The following is a 20,373-nucleotide window of genomic DNA, read 5'->3' on the forward strand; positions in this document are numbered from 1 at the left end:
CCCGTGTATCTGCTGACCTTGACCTTCTAGATGGTAGTGGAAGGTGCTGCCTAAGGAGTGTTGGTGAGTTCCTGCAGTGCATCTTGTAGATGGGACATACGGCTGCCACTGTTCATCGGTGGTGGAGGAAGTGAATGTTTGTGGAAGGGGTAGTAATCAAATGGGTTGTTTTGTCCTGGATGGTGTCGAACTTCTTGAGTATTGTTGCAGCTGCAATCATCCAGGACAGGGGAGAGCATTCCATCACACTCCAGACTTGTGCCTTGTATATTGTGGTGTGGAGATGCCGGCGTTGGACTGGGGTGGGCACAGTAAGAAATCTCACACCACCAGGTTAAAGTACGACAGGTTTATTTGGAATCACGAGCTTTCGGAGTGCCCTGATGAAGGAGCAACACTCCGAAAGCTCGTGATTCCAAATGAGCTTGTTGGACTTCAACCTGGTGTTGTGAGACTTCTTCTTATATATTGTGGACAGGCTTTGGGGAGTTAGGAGGTGAGTTACTTGCCGCAGGATTCCCATCCTCTGATCATGGCTAATCCATTTCAGTTTCGGGTCAATGATAAGCCCCAAGATGTTGATAGGATGCTGTGCGTATTGAAGAGAAGTCTGGTATTAAAATGCCTCGGGTGTGTTGTCATGAATATTGGGTGGGTGATATAACCACACTGCCCATCTGATAACCCCCTTGATATCAAAATACACTCTGAGATGTTCAGCTGAGACTCTGGGCGGGATTTTATAGCCGCGCTCATCCCAAAACTGTAAAATCCCGCCCAAGGTCAACGGACTTTTCCATGGTCCGCCCCTCGCCCGCTTTGATTCCCGTGGCGGGCAGGGTGGTAAGATTCCAGCCTCTATCTGCACTTGCCTGGTCAATGAACCTAATGTATTGTTTATAAAAGAGCCTCGGAGGTGTCCTGGCTGGAGCTTAGCCCTCAACCAATAGCACTGAAAAAAAAGATGATCTCATTGCTGTTTGGGGGAATGTTACTGTGTGTAAATTGGCTGCTGCATTTTCTGTACATTGCAACAATCTATGCATTTCATTGACTTTGAAAAACCGTGAGGCTGGGAAGACTCCGTGTGGCTGTAGGATGTTTCTACCAGACTGTAGATGCTGCGATTCTGGAGGTTTGTCTTCCCCTATCCAGTTCTGGTGAATGAAGAGTCCCCACGTTGTGTTAATCTCAATCATGGAGATGTGAAAGTCCTTGGGTTTGAGTATGGATCCACATTGAGTTCACTGATCTCAGCCATTTGCACCACTGTAGCCTCCCAGTCTAATCAGGGGTAAATCAGCCACCGTCCACACTTTCCTTCCCTATCCAGTGATGCTCTACATGGGTGGTTGGAATTGGGTTCCACAAAGGTTGCTTCACCTGACAGTTTCCCATTTTTGCATTCCTCCAATTCTGACTTTTTGAGCCTCCTTGATTTTCTTTCCGCCACCATTTTCGGTCCTGCATTCAGCAGCCTGGAAACAAGCTCTGGAACTCCCTCCTGAAAGCTCTCCACATTTATCTCTCCCCTCCATTTAAGTCTTTCCCCAAAAGTTACCTCCTGACCAAGCTTTTGGTGACTTGACCTCATATTTCCTCATGGTGTTTGATTAGATTCTTGCTGTTGGATGTTCATAGGATCATAGAATCCCTACAATACAGAAGGAGGCCATTCGGCCCATCAGGTCTGCGCTGACAACAATCCCACCTAGGCCCTATCCTGGGAACCCCACATATTTACCCTGCTAATCCCCCTGACACTAAGGGGCAATTTAGCATGATCAATCCACCTAACCTACACATCTTTGGACTGTGGGAGGAAACCGGAGCACCCGGAGGAAACCCACGCAGACATGGGGAGAATGTGCAAACTCCGCACAGACAGTGACCCAAGGCCGGAATTGAACCCATGTCCCTGGCACTGTGAGGCAGCAGTGCTAACCACTGTGCCACCGTGCTGCCTATGGTGGCATGTTGTACTACCTACGGTGGCATGGTGGCACTGTGGCTAGCACTGCTGCCTCACAGCGCCAGAGACCCGGATTCGATTCCTAGCTGGGGTCACTGCCTGTGTGGGTTTCCTCTGGGTGCTCCGGTTTCCTCCCACAGTCCAAAGATATGCTGGGTTAGGTGAATTGGCCATGCTAAATTCTCCTTCAGTGTACCTGAACAGGCGCCGGAGTGTGGTGACTAGGGGATTTTCACAGCAAGTTCATTGTAGCGTACTTGTGACTTACAATAATAAATAAATAAACTACAATGTGTTGTATAGGTAGTTGCATGATTTATGAAGGAAAATATGAAGTAACAAGACCATTCAGTCCATTCAGCCATTTTCTCTATACACCATGTAATATATTCCTGTCTGTCTGCACTTGAAGTGTCAGCTTGACTCAACTTTCTGGCACAATAAAGTGTAGATTCGAATCTCAGTCCAGGGTTCGAGAATCTTTTGTAGGCTCATGTGTTAAACTGCAATTGCACGCACTATGTCAGCGATTTGGATCAGATTTTGAACTGGTTTCAGTGGAAGCAACCCTGTCTTGTTTGCAGTTGATGTTGAAAGTCCCCCACCGTCATTATAAGAAGAGGACCAATACGCTATGCCGCATGGACGGCACGATGGCATGATGGTTAGCACTGCTGCCTCACAGCACCAGAGACCCAGGTTCAATCCTGGCTTCGGGTCACTGCCTGTGTGGAGTTTGCACATTCTCCCCACGTCTGCGTGGGTTTCCTCCCACAGTCCAAAGAATTTCGGGTTAGGTGGATTGGCCATGCTAAATTGACTCTAGTGTGTGTGGGATTAGTAGGGTAAATGTGTGCTGTTACGGGAATAGGGCTTGGGTGGGATTGTGGTCAGTACAGACTTGATGGGCTGAATGGCCTCCTTCTGTACTGTAGGGATTCCATGGATACTTTCTGAACCCACGCCACCGAAAAAGAAATTAGGCTGGACATTGTGGGTCTGATTTTTAACTCTAGTTTTGGATGATAGTACTTTACAGGTCAGAAAGAGGCCCTTCGGCCCATCGGTGTCTGTGCCAGCCATCAAGCGTCTATCCATTCTACTCCCATTTCCCAGCACTTGGTCCATAGCCTTGAATGCTATGGCATTTCAAGTGCTCACCTGGATGTTGTGAGGGTTCCTGCCTCTGTCACCCTGTCGGGCAGGGAGTTCCAGATTCTCACCACCCTCGGAAAACACAGCCTGGCTCACGCAGCCTGAGGCCTGGGAACTCGTGTGGAGAGAGAAACAGATGTTTTGGCTCAATGACCAGAAGTGGACAAAAATGAAAAAAAAATTAAACTGTTTATGAGGCAACTACAGAGCAAGGGACAAATGGGAGGAGGATGGGGGAGGTGCTCAGAACCTTTACATTTCTATCCTTATTCCAGTTCTGAGGGAAGGTCGGTGACCCGCGTTAGCTGTGTTTCGCTTTCCACAGATGCTGCCTGACCCGCTGAGTGATTTACGGCCGTTTTCTCCAGGAAAGGGAAGAAATGTTGTTTTGATTAACCGCCGTGCAATTTGTACATTTGTCTCCCGCTCCTCTTTCCCAGTGGCTTCTCCAGATCAACAACACTGTTGTTGAGGAAAGAAGGGTGTAATTGCCCCTTGCTGTACGGGATGTGACTCTCTGCAGCTGCGAGGGTTCGGTGCTAAGCAGCTGGATTCCACTACAAAGCTCATCAATTTGCACATTTTTTGGAGGGATTATGTATGAAATGTGTGTGTGGTGTGTGTGTGTGTGAGAGTTTTTTTTTCTCTCTGTCAGGAATGGGTTACTTGAAACCATTTGCTTAGGGATTTGTTTCCCCCCTGCCATTGAAAGTACAATTGTGGTAGTGATAGTGGGGGGTGCAGGGTGGTGTAAAGAAATTCTTCAGCACTTGGGCTCAAATCCGCTGTTCAATTCCAATCCCTGTTTTGGTGCTTAGCTCAGGGGGTAAGGACCTTGCCTTTTGTCTCCATGTGCGGTGGCTGGTTTCTTTTCTCTCGCCTCCCAGCGGCAACTTTTGAGGTCTCAGTGGCTCTGCCCCTCACCCAATGCTGTCTTGCTGTCCCTGAGCGATGAGCTATCCTTTGGCTGCAGCACAATGCCGATCATTCACATTTTTTACTGTTATCCTTGGGGTGGCACAGTGGTTAGCACTGCTGCTCCACAGCAGTGAACTTACTCTGCTTACCCCAGTCCAACACCGGCATCTCCACATCGTGGCTTCACAGCGCCAGGGACCTGGCTTCGATTCCCAGCTTGGGTCACTGTCTGTGTGGAGTTTGCACAATTCTCCCCGTGTCTGCGTGGGTTTCCTCCGAGTGCTCCGGTTTCCTCCCACATTATGAAAGACGTGCTGGTTAGGTGCATTGACTCGAACAGGCGCCAGAGTGTGGAGACTAGGGGAATTTCACAGTAACTTATCATAGAAATCATAGAAACCCTACAGCACAGAAAGAGGCCTTTCGGCCCATCGAGTCTGCACCGACCACAATCCCACACAGGGCCTACTCCCATATTCATTGCAATGTTAATGTAAGCCTTACTTGTGACTAATAAATAAACTTTAACTTTGACTGATCACGGGCCCAATATACATGCGCCTAGTTGACACGCAATCTCTCAGCTCCAAAATGCCCTAACCGTGAAAGTGCTGGGGTTGGACATAAATTGGTGCTAAAACATTCATGCGAGGCTTGTGCCATTGAGTGAGGGAGGGGTTAGAAGCGTTTTCCCACTGTATATTACTTAACAGCAACCTGCAACAAGGAACACAGGTAAAGAGCCAAAAAGGTAGGGGAGCCGAAAACTAGAGGACATAGGTTTAAGGTGAGAGGGGAGGGATACAAAAGGGTCCAGAGGGGCAGTTTTTTAACACAGAGGGTGGTGAGTGTCTAGAACAAGCTGCCAGAGGTAGTAGCAGAGGCGGGTACAATTTTGTCTTTTAAAAAGCATTTAGACAGTTACATGGGTAAGATGGGTATAGAGGGATATGGGCCAAACACAGGCAATTGGGACTAGGTTAGGGGATAAAAAATGGGACGGCATGGACAAGTTGGGCTGAAGGGCCTGTTTCAATGCTGTAAACCTCGATGACTCTATGATAACTTGGCCAGTAAAGGTTGTCTCCACAAGAAAGTAAAATGGTGAAATTTGTTGGACTGTAGTAGAGGCGGAACAATTTTGTCTTTTAGAAAGCATTTAGACAGTCACATGGGTAAGATGGATAAAGAGGGATATTGGCCAAAGGCGGGAAGTTTGGACTAGCTTGGTCTTTAAAAAAAGGGTGGCATGGACAAGTTGGGCCGAAGGGCCTGTTTCCATGCTGTAAACCTCTATGACTCTATGACTCTATAAGAGGGAATAAATCAGATAGGAGTGCCTTTTGGATGTCCCATAACACTGGATCATCTGCCTTACTTTGGGAAATGGGAACTGGGGCCCCACTTGCACAGGTCAGAAGGCAGCAATAGGTCCTGTGACTGTTCTTTGGGAATAGGACGGTCATACCTGACTGGATTACCACAAAGCAACTTGTGACCATTATTCTCTCTGTGGGTTGATCATAGTCCCCCACAATGCAGAAAAGGCCATTTGACCCATCGAGTCTACACTGACTCACTGACTCACTATCTTACCCAGTCCCTCTCCCCGGCCCTATCCCACACATTTACCATGGTTAATCCATCTAACATACACATCTTGGGACACTAAGGGTCAATTTAGCATGGCCAATCCACCTAACCAGCACATCTTTGGAATGTGGGAGGAAACCGGAACATCCGGAGGAAACCCACACAGACACGGGGAGAATGTGCAAACTTCACACAGACAGTAACCCAAGGCTGGAATTGAACCTGGGTCCGTGGCGCTGTGAGGCAGCACTGTGCCACCGTGCCACCCTATAGATACTCAATGGGGCTGGTATGACAGGGAAGAGAACGGAAAGAGAAATAAGACAGTTGAGAGAATTTAAGGATGAGGAAAAGGTTTTTGAGCCCAACCAGGTCCTTTGGTATTCCATGATTTTGTTTGTTTGCTCGTGGAGGTAAGGAATGAATAGATATTTCCTCTTGATATCAGGTGCACAATGTCTGCAGCAAGCACTGCCAGCAAAACTAGTTGTCAAACTGAAGCTTCCTCTGCACTGCCCCAACTCCAGATGAGGCTTTTTCTTTCCAAGGTCATTTTCTCTGATGGGCGGGCGAAAGGACTCCAATACAGGAGCAAGAATGTCTTTCCGCAGCTGTACAGGGCCTTGGTGTGACCACACCTGGAGTACTTTGTGCAGTTTTGATCTCTTTATCTAAGAAAATATATACTTGCTATAGAGGGAGTGTAGTGAAGGTTACCAGACTGATCCTTGGGATGGCAGGATTGTCCGGATGAGGAGAGATTGTGATGATTAGGCCTGTGTTTACTAGAGTTTAGAAGAATGAGAAGGGATTTCATTGAAAGGAGCGGGTCCAGCGGAGATTCACACGGATGATCCCAGGAATGGTAGGCCTGACATACGATGAACGTCTGAGGATCGTGGGATTATATTCATTGGAGTTTAGGAGGTTGAGGGGAGATCTAATAGAAACTTACAAGATAATGAACGGCTTAGATAGGATGGACGTAGGGAAGTTGTTTCCATTAGCAGGGGAGACTAGGACGCGGGGGCACAGCCTTAGAATAAAAGGGAGTCACTTTAGAACAGAGATGAGGAGAAATTTCTTCAGCCAGAGAGTGGTAGGTCTGTGGAATTCATTGCCACAGAGGGCTGTGGAGGCCGAGACGTTGAGCGTCTTCAAGACAGAAATTGATAAATTCTTGATTTCTCGAGGAATTAAGGGCTATGGGGAGAGAGCGGGTAAATGGAGTTGAAATCAACCATGATTGAATGGTGGAGTGGACTCGATGGGCCGAATGGCCTTACTTCCGCTCCTATGTCTTATGGTCTTATGGAAAGGTATGAAAGTCTGAGAGGGTTGGACAGACTGGATGCAGGGATGAATTTCTCCTGGGCTGGAAGGGTTCTAAATCAAGCGTTAGGAGTGGTCTCAGGATACAAGGTGGGCCATTTAGAACTGAGGTGAGGAGAAATTTCTTCACACAGAGGGTGATAAGCCTATAGAATTCTCCACCACAAAAGGCTGTGGAGGCCAAGTCACTTAATGTCTAGACAATAAAGGTATCATGGGGAATGGGGAGAGAGCAGGAGTATGGCACTGAGATAGAGGATCAGCCGTGGTCACATCAAAGGGTTGAATGGCGTACTCCCGCTCCTGTTTTCTATGTTTAGCCACGCTCCCTGTTCCCTGCCTCATGTTTCTGGCATTCGAGATCTGCCAGGATTTTGTAATTCCAACAGACCTTCTCATGTATTAAAATAGTAACAGTCCTTGCAAAGACTATAAGGTGGTGTACCTTTTTAAGTGGCTGCATCCCATTTAATTGAGTAAGAAGGTAGTCTTTAAGGGCAGCTGGTATACAATTTCTGCCTCCTCTCTGGCAAGTTCTCTACAGCAGGGTCAGCAAATTGAGAGCAATATCAAGATTATAATCGATTCTATGAAGGTCATCAGGAAACATAATGTGGGGATGCCAGTGTTGGACTGGGATGGGCACAATAAGAAGTCTCACAACACCAGGCAAAAGTCCAACGGGAGCGCTGCCCCTTCATCAGGTGAGTGGAGGTAGGCTCACAGACATGACATATATAGGCAAAGACACAACTGCAAGATAATTACTTAACTATCTTGCAATTGTGTCTTTGCCTATATATGCCGTGTTTGTGAACCTACCTCCACTCACCTGATGAAGGAGCAGTGCTCCGAAAGCTCGTGATTCCAAATAAACCTGTTGGACCTTAACCTGGTGCTATCAGGAAACATAGACTCCTCTTGCATCTCCCCTCAGTGGGGACTAGACGCAGGTTGGTAAATCATGAGGGGATGGACATGCCCACTGAATTGTACGCTCATGTATTCTGTATGGCCCAGCACGCTGGTATCTGAACTCATTGCAATGCTGTGTGGGAACAACTGTGCTGAACTCGGTGCACTCTTGTTTCCTACATTATATAACTCTGTGTCAGCTCCATTCATCATCCCATTCTTAACAAAATAAAACCCCCTTTTTTTTGCTGTGTTGGGACATTTAGATTCCCATTCAACAGCATTTCCTGTGCCAAGACCTTTTATGTTTGGTACAAAATATGCAAAGCAGCTCGGAGTGTGATCTCAATACTGAATTCTTGCAAATGTTACTGAAATTTATTACGTTAATGGCGCAATATAAGTAATTCATGATTGTCAAAAGACAATGCTGCTGCTCTTAATGTCATTTAGGCAACTTAAAGAAACATGCATTTTCTTGCTCAACATGTTCAGGAGGGCTTCATAAAGTCAGATGTGTGAGGGATGCATACCAATCAAAACAGAGGAGGGGCCTACACCTGAAACATTGGCCGCTTTTTGCTGCATTTGTCCTGCTCAGTTTTTGGGGGGGGGGGGGGGCGGGGTTAGGGGGGAGTTTGTTGAGTTTGTTAGGGGGGAGTTTGTTGAGTCTTATAGTTTGTTGAGTTGCTGCAGTACTTTTTGGAGCCACATGCGCTGGCGATGGGTCTGATGCACATTGAGCCCCAAAGGCCATGACTTGTTCCTTAAAGGTTGGCCTTCTTAAGTGTTGCTGCATCCTAGCACATCCTGGAGAGTGGTCATTCCGAAGATACTCCTATCAGTGGAACATTTCACAGTCACTTACAATGCAGTTGACTTGATTTATTATTGTCACATGTATTAGCATACAGTGAAAAGTATTGTTTCTTGCACGCTATGCAGACAAAGCATACCGTTCATAGAGAAGGAAAGGAGAGAGTGCAGAATGTAGTGTTACAGTCATAGCTAGGGTGTAGAGAAAGATCAATTTAATACAAGGTAGGTCCATTCAAAGGTCTGGTGGCAGCAGGGAAGAAGCTGATCTTGAGTCGGTTGGCACATGACCTCAGACTTTTGTATCTTTTTCCCCGAGGGCAGGAGGTGGAAGAGAGTGGGGCGAATTTCAGCCCGCCAGGGGGATCAGAGCGGGCGAGGGGCAGACCATGGAACGGTCCATTGACCTCGGGCAGGAATTTCTAGTTTCGGGTCGAGCGAGGCTTGAAACTCTGCCCAATATCTCCGGGGCGCGTGCAGTCTTTGCTTATATCGCCTGCTTTGCGGGAGGCAGCGGGAAGTGTAGACAGAGTCCCTTTGAGAGGTTTAACCGGGATGAGAAGGGTTAAGAGAAGAAAAAAATTAGTCTTTTGAGCAAACTCCTCCCTCTCTTATAGGCTTGAGGACAACAACAACAAGGGGGAATATGTCAAGCTCTAAGCACCCTATCCATCTCCTTAAAGTGCGGTGGCTGGGAGGAGAGAGAGGAGCTGGGAAGTGGGCTGGGCACAGTGTGGGGAGGCGGGCAGTGCACTGACAGCTTCGGTGGCTCTGCACCTCTGGGCTGGGGAGAGGGGAGGTGACATTCACTTGCAGCTTGCCAGAGGCGTGTGGAGGACTGAGGGAGATTACAGACACTGCTGCTGAGATTTGCTCCGCTGGATAAAAGGACGGCAGGCAGCAGAGAGCTGGGGGGATTCTTTTTTAATTTTGTTAATTTATTTTTGCGTGTTTTATTTTTCTCTCTCTCCTGCTGTTTGGTGGGTGCTCAGTCAGAGACCATGGAGGAAGCTGCGAGCGGTAAGGAACTGGGCAAGTTAGCAGAGAGTTCCCTCAATTGTGTGGGAGCTGTAAAGTGAGGGGGGGGGCAACTTGGTTTTTAAAAAAAACTCCCTTCAGAAGGGTTTTATTTTTTTAAAAAAGTGATAATTTTGAAACATTGCTTGCAGATTATAAGCAATTTTTTTGGGGGGGAGCGAATGTGGGGGTGCAGGCTTCTCCTCAAAATTTATTTAAATTTGATTTTTAAAATTGTTTCTGGTATTAGTTGGACTTTTCAAAGTCATTTTTTGTTGTTCATTTTCTCTGTCCTGTGCTAGTCAGAACACGTTTATATTCCAGCAAAACGAGAGAGAGAGAGAAGTAGCCTGTCGTCGATTTAAAATTTATTGAGCTGGAGCAGAGCGAGTGTGGGTCTGGCTGAGTGAATTAGCTGAAGCTGTGCTTTGTGTTGTCCTCTCTCTCTCTCTCTTGACTTCATTTGCTTTGTTCCCTGAGCTGTTTGAGTGGAGTGTGTGTGTGTGGGTGGTAGGGCTGGAAGAAACCCAACCCTCCCTTCTCTCTCTCTTGTGAAGAGATATCCTTCTCAACCACCCCCCCCCCCTCCCCCCATCCCGCTGCCCTTCCTTGGGCAGCCTGATCCATTGGTTTGTAGAATTAGTTCAGGTTCTGACTGTTCCACTGCACCATATGATTTAACATTTGGAGGACTGTGTATTTTATTTGCATTGCGAGAAGTGCAATGCAGTTTGGTGGAGTTCTGTTTGGGATCGTGGGCACTGAGGAAAAATATTGAGATTTCATGCTGGATTGATTGATTTGATTTATTATTGTCCCATGTATTATTATAGTGAAAAGTATTGTTTCCAGCGCGCTATATGGACAAAGCATACCGTACATAGAGAAGGAAAGGAGAGAGTGCAGAATGTAGTGTTACAGTCATAGCTAGGGTGTAGAGAAAGATCAACTTAATATTTGATTTATTATTGTCACATGTATTGGGATACAGTGAAAAGTATTGTTTCTTGCGCGCTATACAGATAAAGCATACCGTTCATAGAGAAGGAAAGGAGAGAGTGCAGAATGTAGTGTTACAGTCATAGCTGGGGTGTAGAGAAAGATCAACTTATTGCGAGGTGAGTGAGGTGAAATATTCCCTTGTGTAAGGAGGAATCCACGGGGTGGCAGCAGTTTAGTAAGCATTTAGTGTCCTGTCCCCAGCCAATTCTCAGAGGCCTGTTAATGGGCCTAAAGGAGTCCCAAGAGGAGGGAAAAGTTGGCACGGGGCCTTTTGCACACTTTGCACCTGTGTATCACACAGTTGGGTGCAGGGTGCAAACAAAATGGAGGAGCAGCTGAGCAAAATGGAGAGCAGTCAGCACAAAATGGTGGCAGGGTTGAACCGCATACCGCAAAAGCCCTTTCTAGGCCATCGGCTGGTATCATTCTACTGTGCCTTGTATTAAAATGGATCTGAGGTGGTCGGAATGCGTGAAGATAAGAGGCGGGTTGTAACATGGCCGGTGGCGCAGTGGTCAGCGCTGCTGCCTCACAAGTGCCAGGGATCCGGGTTTGATTCCCGGCTTGGGTCACTGTCTGTGCGGAGTCTGCACGTTCTCCCCGTGTCTGCGTGGGTTTCCTCCGGGTTTTCCGGTTTCCTCCCACAGTCCGAAAGACGTGCTGGTTAGGTGCATTGGCCGTGCTAAATTCTCCCTCAGTGTAGCCGAACAGGCGTCGGAGTGTGGTGACTAGGGGATTTTCACAGTAACTTCATTGCAGTGTTAATGTTAGCCTACTTGTGACCCAAGTAGGCTAACATTAAACTTTAAAGTACCAATTATATGAGTAGGTAGTGAAAATGTCATGACTTTCTTGAATAGTCTGTAATGTTATCGTAGAATCATAGAATGGTTCCAGCGCAGAAGGAGGTCGTTTGACCTGCCCTGTCTGTGCCAGCTCTTTGCAAGAACAACTCGCTCCCAATTTCCTCGTCCCAGTTTCCCCACCATTTCCTGCAAATTGTTTTTCTCTTCAGGCGCTTATCCAATTTTGTTTCTGAAGCCTTGGTTTGTATCTAACTCTACCGCACCCTCAGGTCGTGCATTCTAGATCTTAACCACCCGCTGAGCAATATAGAAGTTTCTTCTCATGGCGCCGTTTGTTCTTTCGTCAGTTATCTTGGGTTGTCCTCTGGCTCTCAACCCTTCCATCAATGGAAACAGTTTCTCTCTCACCCTATCCTGGGATGGCAGGTCTGTCATATGAGAAGAGATTAAGTCGGTTAGGATTGTATTCACTGGAGTTTAGAAGAGTGAGAGAGGATCTCATAGAAATTTATAAAATTCTAACAGGGTTAGACAGGGTAGATTCAGAAAGAATGTTCCCGATTGTGGGGGAGTCCAGAACTAGGGGTCATAGTTTGAGGATAAGGAGTAAACGTTTTAGAACTGAGGTGAGGAGAAATTTCTTCACCCAGAGAGTGGTGAACGTGTGGAATTCACTCCCACAGAATGCAGTTGAGGCCAAAACGTCTGATTTTAATAAGAAATTAGATATAGCTATTGGAGCAAAAGGGATTCAGGGATATGGGAGGAAGGGGGGATCAGGACATTGAATTCGATGATCAGCCATGATCAAAATGAATGGCGGAGCACGCATGAAGGGCCGAATGGCCTCCTCCTGCTTCTTGTTTCTGTGTTTCTATCAGAACCCTCATAATTTTGGAAATCAAATCATCTCTTAACCTTCTCTTTAAAGTGAACAACCTCAGCTTCCCCAATCTATCCATGTGACTTAAGTCCCTCAACAGCTCAGTGATTGAAATATGGAAAATAAGTGCACAAAACAATGAAAGAATGAGTAAGTGTAGTGGACAAGTGGAGGATGTGGGGTCCGCCATCACTATAAAGTTTAGTGATGGTGCTAATGGCACCTAGTGGAGGGACATCAACACTACAATAAGCAGCCTTTTACATCAAGAGTCCACCTTACTGTGCCTCCCGTATCCTGAACAGGTCACTCTTACGCACCTCACAGCTAACTGAAACGTTCATGAGAAAGACTCCAAAGATGTGCATGTCTGGTTAATTGGCCATGATAAATTGACTCTTAGTGCCAGAGAGATTAGCAGGGTAAATACGTGGCATTATGGGGATAGGGCCTGGGTGGGATTGTGGTTTGTGCAGACTCGATGTGCCAAATGGCCTCCTTCTACACTGTAGAGGTTCTATGATTCTATGACACGCTCTACCAAGAAGGTCCTAATGGAAACATAATGCCATTTGCAACCTCAGGATGTCTGGATGTGCAGTACATCCAATGACGTTTGAAAGTGTGGCAGCTGATTTGCACACAATGCTTTTTCCCCAACCTAAATTAGATAATAGCCAATCTGTTCTAATGACATGAGTTCGGCAAAAAGCTTTGGCGTGGACACAGGGGAGAAATGGTGCTCTGGAATCTTTAATGTTCACTCAAGAGATTAAGCAGGGCCTAGGATTAACAGCATGTTGGAAGGACAGCGCCTTCGAAAGTGCAGCACCCCATCAGTACTATACATGAGTGTCAGCCCGGAGTATCAGCCCAAGTTTCTGGTGTGTGAGATGAACCCACCTCTTCCTGACTCAGAGCTCAGAGTTCTACCCACTGAGTCACAGCTGACCTTCATCATGGGATTAATGAAGTTTTCTTATTTTACGGAAGATTGTCCCGTATTTTAATTTAACTGAAAAGGGGCAAGATTCCTGTCAGAGGCAAACTTTGTTAGTTGCTATCTGACCCAACATTGTAGCAATGAAGGCAGTTATGATACCGCTTCAATCTTTCTTTCTATTGTAACAAACTTGCAGGGAGCACGGTCTTTCCAATTGCATCGTTGTCCCTCCACCTAGTGACAGTAACGTGTATTCCCATGCTGTGACCGCCCTTTAATTACTGATGAACCAGCCAGACAAAAGTATTTGCCAGCAACTAATGATGAGAGTCTGCACTCTGAATCCCACGACTGTAAAGATTCACTTTCCCATATAGAGAGTGTTTTCTCTGAACTGGTTCAGCGCTCGTCAATCCTAACTCTCTTCCCTGCAGGGCTAGGCAGTGATTCAAAGACGTAATTTGGACTGGGCATGGCAGGGTGGATTCATGTTTTATTTTTTGTTTTATTTCTTCTCACTCTTCTTTCTCCTCTCTTGAAAGTAGAGATGCACCAGTGACAGGCAACCTCCAGTGCATACACTGAGGTATTCCTGTGTGGGTGTGTGTGAGTCTGGGCCGTTAGTGTCTGCAGGTCATGTATCATTGAGAAATGCAAATAGCCAAAAAAACAAATTCTCGTCATCCAGAACAGATACATCCATTTTATTCATTCACAGGATGTGTGCTCTGCTGGCAAGACTCCCTGAGAAGGTGGTGGTGGACTTTCTTTAACATGGATATGTGAATGAAATGGAATAACATGAGACCTTACAGTCCATTAAGTCTCTTCCTTCTGTGGACCATTTGCAAAGCACACACTGACGTATTCAGCCCTCCTGCTCTTATGTCTTCATAGAACCGACTTAGATTCATAGAACCCCGACAGCGCAGAAGGAGACCCCTCGGCCCATCGAGCCTGCACTGACAACAATCCCACCCAGGCCCTATCCCTGTAACCCCAGGTATTTATCCTAGACCCCCTGACACTAAGGGGCAATTTAGCGTGGCCAATTAACCTAACCTGCACATCTTTGGAGTGTGGGAGGAAACCGGAGCACCCGCAGGAAACCAACACAGACACAGGGAGAATGTGCAAACTCCACACAGTTAGTGACCCAAGACCGGGATTGAACCCGGGTCCCTGACGCTGTGAGGCAGCAGCACTAACCAGTGTGCCCGCCCTCGGATCATTTGGCAGCGCACTCATCTTCTCGGCCAGAAGGTTGCAGAGTCGAATCCTAGTCCAGGGCCAAGCACCTAAACTGCAGTCAGATGACAGTCCTTTGGATTAGATGTTGAGCAGAGGTCTTTGTGGCCTCCGTGTGCTTGTAGCTATCACACCACTTCTGAAGGTGTTGAAGCTGGGAATTCCAGGATGTTGACCCACTGCTGATGGGAGAATCCAGAACCCACCGACCCTAATCGCCTCTCTTTCACCTGTGTAGATCAACAACAATGCCAATAATCTCAACCCCACTCCCTACTTCCTGCAGTCTTTCTGCACTGGTAACAAATATTTATAATATTTGGCCATATCGCTCTGTCCAATAAAGAGATAGGGATCAAAATGAACCAATGACATTTCTCACTATGCCACCCAATGCCTGGGAATCCTCCTAACCTACAAATGATGACACTGGTTGGGAATGGTTTTTTCGACCCCCTTCGCCCAATGCTTTGATTTGATTTATTATTGTTACATGTATTAACATTCAGTGAAAAGTATTGTTTCTTAAAAATAACAATTCCATTTCTACAAAGTCTCATCAAAAATGAAATCCATACATTTGGGTCCACGATGAATGCAGTTTGAAAGCATACCGTACATAGAGAAGGAAAGAAGAGAGTGCAGAAAGTAGTGTTACAGTCATAGTTATAGAGTGTAGAGAAATATCAACTTAATGCAAGGTAGGTCCATTCAAAAGTCTGATGACAGCAGGGAAGAAGCTGTTCTTGAGTCGGTTGGTACGTGACCTCAAACTTTTGTGTCTTTTTCCTGACGGAAGAAGATGGAAGAGAAAATGTCCGGGGTGCGTGGGCTCCTTAATTATACTGGCTTAATCTACACTGAAAATAATGCAGAAGATTGGGCGGAGAGGCGGCAGATGGAGTTTAATCCGGATAAATGCGAAGTGATGCATTTTGGAAGAAATAATGTAGGGAGGAGTTATACAATAAATGGCAGAGTCATCAGGAGTATAGAAACACAGAGGGACCTAGGTGTGCAAGTCCACAAATCCTTGAAGGTGGCAACACAGGTGGAGAAGGTGGTGAAGAAGGCATATGGTATGCTTGCCTTTATAGGACGGGGTATAGAGTATAAAAGCTGGAGTCTGATGATGCAGCTGTATAGAACGCTGGTTAGGCCACATTTGGAGTACTGCGTCCAGTTCTGGTCGCCGCACTACCAGAAGGACGTGGAGGCGTTAGAGAGAGTGCAGAGAAGGTTTACCAGGATGTTGCCTGGTATGGAGGGTCTTAGCTATGAGGAGAGATTGGGTAGACTGGGGTTGTTCTCCTTGGAAAGACGGAGAATGAGGGGAGATCTAATAGAGGTGTACAAGATTATGAAGGGTATAGATAGGGTGAACGGTGGGAAGCTTTTTCCCAGGTCGGAGGTGACGATCACGAGGGGTCACGGGCTCAAGCTGAGAGGGGCGAAGTATAACTCAGATATCAGAGGGACGTTTTTTACACAGAGGGTGGTGGGGGCCTGGAATGCGCTGCCAAGTAGGGTGGTGGAGGCAGGCACGCTGACATCATTTAAGACTTACCTGGATAGTCACATGAGCAGCCTGGGAATGGAGGGATACAAACGATTGGTCTAGTTGGACCAAGGAGCGGCACAGGCTTGGAGGGCCGAAGGGCCTGTTTCCTGTGCTGTACTGTTCTTTGTTCTTTGTTCTTTAAGAGCAGACAAAACATTAAAATCCAGTTAAGTATCTCCATTTTACATGTCATAGAATCCCTACAGTATGAAGGAGGCCATTCGGCCCATCGAGTCTGTACCGACCACAATCCCACCCAGACCCTATCCCCAAACTAACCCCAACCCTGCTAATCCCCCTGACACTAAGGGGCAATTTAGCATGGCCAATCGACCTCACCCGCACATCTTTGGAGTGTGGGAGAAAACCGGAGCACCCGGAGAAAACCCACTCAGACACGGGGAGAATGTGCAAACTCCACACAAACAGTGACCTGAGGCCGGAATTGAACCTGTGACCCTGGCTCTGTGAGGCAGCAGTGCTAACCACTGTGCCACCGCGCCGCCCAATTATCTTTATTTGGGTCAGTGATAAAATCAAATTGCAGCATTAGGAAACGATAAGGTCAATGCTCCATTGCTCTTTCCCACACTGCCGCTGAAATCGGAGTAGGGAGCCAATATTAAATGTGGGCCAGGAGAAGCTCTTCGTCCATCTCAAAGTTTGAGGAAGTACTTCACCTTCCATTTTTACTGAAGGGAAATGTCTCCTCAATTCATCCCGGATCTTGATCACTGCACCGCCCCGGAGTATGCCTTCCGCTCCCTAAGTCTCTCCATCTCTCTCTCCTCCTTTTTAAGATCCTCCCTGAAGCCTAAAATCTCTGTATGTGGCTCAGGATCAGAATTAGTTGTATGGTGCTCCTGTCAGGCATTTTGCTGCATTGAAAAGATGCTATATTAATGGCAGGTTGCGCTCTCGCTATTTAGTCGTTTGCAGTGTTAATTATTTGTGAAGGGGGCAGCTTCTGAGGGAAATGTTCACTGTGTGGACTGTTGCAGATTTTACTGTGACTATGCAGCGGATTACTCTGCGACTGGTGTTGACTCAGCTGCCTGCTATTACCAGTTTGTTTTGGTTGCTGTCGCGTATCAGGTGACAAGGCAAGTCCCCCCCGCCCCCCCCCCCAACTGCCTCGCAGGACTCGACAAAGTCATTAGTCCCTGTCATTCATCAGTTTTAGAAAATATGTTTGATGTACGGCTTTTCACAATGAAAGCGTCGCTCTGTCCCTTGTTTATTGGGAAGATATTTGAGCACAGAATACATGGTTTGTGCTGCGGAGCATAGAATCATAGAATCCTGCAGTGCAGAAGGAGGCCATTCGGCCCATCGAGTCTGCTTCAACCACAATCCCATTCAAGCCCTATTCCCACAATACCACACATTTACCCTGCTAATCCCCCTGACACTAAGGGTCAATTTAGCATGGCCAATCAACCTAACCCGCACATCTTTGGACTGTGGGAGGAAACCGGAGCACCCGGAGGAAACCCGCGCAGACACGGAGAGAATGTGCAAACTCCACACAGACAGAGACCCAAGCCAGGAATCAAACCCGGGTCCCTGGCGCTGTGAGGCAGCAGTGCTAACCACTGTGCCACCGTGCACAATATTGTTGAATATACTGCACTATACTGAAGTGTCACACAGACTGCAGCCAAGTCCTCAAATCTGTGCCCTCTGTGCAGCTGGACATGCTTTTTTACATTTGTGTCAAATCTACAGCTGTTTTTGGAGACGGTTCCCCAATGTGCAGCCCACACTGCACAGTTAGTTTACTCTGGTCTTAGCTTGCAGTGAGATATGTTGATTGGATTCGAAGTTCAGGGACTGGGTGTAGGAAAAATCAGGCACTTGATCGCCAAGTTAAGTAAGTTCTAAGTTTATTTATTAGTCACAAGTAGGCTTACATTTACACTGCAATGAAGTTACTGTGAAAATCCCATAGTTGCCACACTCCGGCGCCTGTTCGGGTACGCTGAGGGAGAATTTAGCACGGCCAATGCACCTAACCAGCACATCTTTGTAAACCAGAGGAAACCAGAACACCCGGAGGAAACCCACGCAGACACGGGGAGAATGTGCAGACTCCACACAGACAGTGAGCCAAGCCGGGAATTGAACCCAGGGTCCTGGCGTTGTGAGGCAGCAGTGCTAACCACTGTGCCACCGTGCTGCCCAACCAGTGGCTCCTACTGAAACTCTATGTTTTAGCATGGGTGTGGGGTGCGTGCGTGTTTGTTTGGCAGTATGCACGTACACGCATTGAGCTGTGCAAGCCTGGGACTGACCACCACCAACCATCTGCTCTCGGTGAAATATTGGCTTGATATTGCCCTGTCCGCGGATAGCAGTGTAACACCACATTCTGCACTCTCTCCTTTCCTTCTCCATGAACGGTATGCATTGTCTGTATAGCGTGCAAGAAACAGTGCTTTTCACTGTATGCTAATACACGTGACAATAATAAATCAAATCCAATCATTGAACAAGGCCAGTTTCCACTTGGTCTCTCTTGCACAGCCACGAAGAACCAGCCAATGCTCAGAGTCCAGGTCTTCACCTGAGAATTGCCCCTCTAATGTGAACATACCATTGAATTAGTGGGGCTCAGTGCATTTGGTTAATCTCTTACCAAGCTTTGCTCTGCAATGACAGGGTTAAAAATCCCTGTCCACAACTTCACATGGATATTTCCAAAGTGTCCTTTACGCAATGCTGGTTCAGATTTAGAACGCATTTGGGGGAAAAAACAAGTGTTTTATTCATGGGAGCATTGGGCTTATTTGCTTAACAGGGGGAAAAAGAAACATGTGTTCTTAAGGTTGTTTTAGTGGTCTGTTAGTCAGCTTAGCCCATACTAAGAAAATAAAGAGCATCACTGTGTGTTTACACTGAACAATTTGGAGCAGATATTAAAGCAACTCCCACACATGTTTTCCCAGGGTCACGTTCTCTTAAAGGGCCATTTCCCCCTGATCAAACTGCTTTCGAGTCGCCTCAGTTCCCAGAATGTCCCAGAGAGTGACGGCATGGAAACATTCTGCTGCACGTTGTACAAAGCTTCCATCTGAATCCTGTGTCCACCTGGCCACAGGGAGCCAAGCACATGGTGGTGAGGAGAAGCAATGCTGGCTGGATTGACACTGAGGCCATCCCCAGGCTGAGTTCAGATCAACAAACCTGATCATCTGGTCTGTGTGACTTTAAGCTGCACCAGATGGTTCACTTAGTGTGAAGCTGTGCTCATTCGGCGTAAATGATTTAAACATAAGGTGTGAGGGTGCCCACCCTATGCTCCACCCGAAACCTCTGCTACACATAATCCCGTCCTGCACAATTTCTGTAGATTCATCACTCCCTGACTTACATTGGCTCTCGGTCTTCCCAATGCTTCGAATTTAAAATTCTCATCCTTCTAACTGGCCTCACCTCGCTCTCCCTCCCCACTGTTTCTCCAGGAGGAACTCTTCAAATGCAGACAATAAACATATAACAAAACTGTAATAGCTCCACGGAGGCGCAAGTCCCGTCACCAAGTTACTTTATTTACAGCATTCATCTGTACACAGCCAGCTCTCCAGTTGCTCCCTGCTGAATGCAGGCAGGGAGTCTGACACACCTGCTTTAAATAGGGAGCATGAGGCTCCCTGATTTAACCATCGATTAGGACTCATCAGGCAGTTCATACTCTAGCAAGCCAACCTCATTAGCCTGGCTGAAGTCACCCACAAAAACTTACTCCAACTTACAAATCAAAGAAAGGGTTTAATAAAGAAACTTCATTACTCCAAACTTGGAGTCTCGCCCTGGGCCATTCTAAGCTGCCCCACAATTCCCAACAGATTCTTATTTATACTGAGTCAGCTGAGCATCACATCATTCTGTAATTGGTTGCATGGTTTACTGGGTCAGCTGACCCTTACAGCTTGTTGCCATTGGTCACGTTACATCCGATACGTAGTTCTCACCGGTTACTTTCTAACACTTATCTCCGTACTCTCTCCCAACTCTCCAACTTCCTTCCACAGATTTACCGCCCCTTCAATCCTCCTGACTAACCAATTGATAAGTCTCCCTTCTCTGCTTGGTGTCCTACATGAAGTCAGTTCAGACAGTCTTGACCCCAGTAGATGTGATACCACACTCCAAAAATACATTAATGAGCATGAAGCTTGCCCACCTCCCGGGAAATGGTTTAAGCAGGTG

The 20,373-nt window shown here is 46.9% G+C and overlaps 1 protein-coding gene across 8 annotated transcripts in view; it reads left to right on the forward strand.

The window, feature by feature from the left end:
• The window catches only part of lzts2a (leucine zipper, putative tumor suppressor 2a), a 223,234-nt gene that overhangs the window by 121,614 nt on the left and 81,247 nt on the right, over positions 1–20,373 (forward strand). The window contains exons 1-2 of one of the 8 annotated variants that reach the window (XM_078223153.1): positions 9,450–9,721; positions 14,250–14,355. The exons of 5 other annotated variants lie outside the window; for them this stretch is intronic. The gene's annotated coding sequence lies outside the window, so the exon portion shown is untranslated. Of the gene's footprint in view, positions 1–9,329; positions 9,722–14,249; positions 14,356–20,373 lie in introns of those variants that run through there. 2 more of the 8 variants (XM_078223145.1, XM_078223152.1) reach the window with 2 other exon arrangements.

The sequence above is a fragment of the Mustelus asterias genome, chromosome 11 (genome assembly GCF_964213995.1).
Source record: "Mustelus asterias chromosome 11, sMusAst1.hap1.1, whole genome shotgun sequence".
NCBI classification, from domain to species: domain Eukaryota; kingdom Metazoa; phylum Chordata; class Chondrichthyes; order Carcharhiniformes; family Triakidae; genus Mustelus; species Mustelus asterias.